Raw genomic sequence first — 1,200 nt, forward strand, 5'->3', positions numbered from 1 at the left:
CCCGGAGCCCAGCGCCCTCTGCCCGCCGCAGCCGCCGGCGCCGCCGTTTCGGGGACGCGAGGGGAAGGGAGCCGCGGCCTGGACTTGCCACCACTGACCCTGGAGAGAAGCTGTACTTGTTTATTTTCCCTTAAGTTATTTTTATATGGTAGCTTTTTCTACATCTTACTCCTGTTGATGCAGCTAAGGTACTTTTTTAAGAAAACAAAAGACTTAAAAGACAATCCTTTGTATTGTAGATAAGAGGAAAAGACTGAGCACGCTCACTTTTTTATATTAATTTTTACAGTACTGGTAAGAATAAAGAAGTATTTGAAACCACCCCTGCTTCCTGTGTTCGCGGCGGCGCCCGCTCGCTGGGGCCCCAGACCCGCGGGGAAGGCTCTGTGATGACATTAGGGACCCACCTGCTTACATGTATTAATAGGGTTGTAACTGTTGACTTAGATGATACCTAATCAGCACACTCTAGATCAGGATGAGAATAGTTAAGCTTCTTGTCTTTTCCATTACCCTTTCTATGTCACTGCTTTTACTCCTGTACAACAGGTTATGCTGAGCCACAGAAGTTCACATTTAGACATGGTGACTTGTTGGGAGGTGGTTGATGCTGGTAGGGAACTGCTCCTACCCAGGCCAGAACAACCGCGGGCCTGAGCGCGTACGGGAGGGAGAGGGTCGGCTTTGCTTGGGAAACACGCTGACGTCTACGTCCGACTGTTTTGTGGAACTTGCCCAGGCTCAGCGAAGCGCGACCAAACTCGCGTTAAGCTACCAAGTTCTGGGGAAGGTGCTGCAAACGCAGGACCAGATTGGGGGAGACGGACCGGCCCCCCTTTCCGCTGATCCGGAGGCTCCTGAGCGGAGTGGGCTGCTGGAGGGGGCGGGGGCGGAGAGGGAGGCTCGGGGTATTCTAAACGCCCGAGTTCTTGGCCTTTGTGGGTCTGCTTTCACTTTCCTCCGTCTCCCGGACAGTGGCATGGAGATTTCCAACGTGCGCATGAATGCACAATAGTAACGTAGATGAAGGGACAGCCCACAGTGTTATGTCCCAGAGGGTCATCTGGACAAACACATAAAGCCCTTTGCCTCCCCCCAGTGAAAGCGGGCACTAGGCACTCTTCATGTCAAGTACTGCGTCTATATTATGTAATTAACGATGGCCCATCGTGACCATATCGTTATAAGGGAGAAAACAGG

At 52.0% G+C, this 1,200-nt stretch overlaps 1 long non-coding RNA gene across 1 annotated transcript; it reads left to right on the forward strand.

The window, feature by feature from the left end:
- The first annotated feature begins 6 nt into the window (after positions 1–6).
- Positions 7–321, forward strand: LOC107184277. Its single transcript, XR_001515100.1, has 2 exons — positions 7–188; positions 290–321. It is a non-coding gene; the product is annotated as an uncharacterized LOC107184277 (long non-coding RNA).
- Positions 322–1,200: the final 879 nt, after the last annotated feature.

This window comes from Myotis davidii, unplaced genomic scaffold (assembly GCF_000327345.1).
Source record: "Myotis davidii unplaced genomic scaffold, ASM32734v1 scaffold452, whole genome shotgun sequence".
Classification (NCBI taxonomy): domain Eukaryota; kingdom Metazoa; phylum Chordata; class Mammalia; order Chiroptera; family Vespertilionidae; genus Myotis; species Myotis davidii.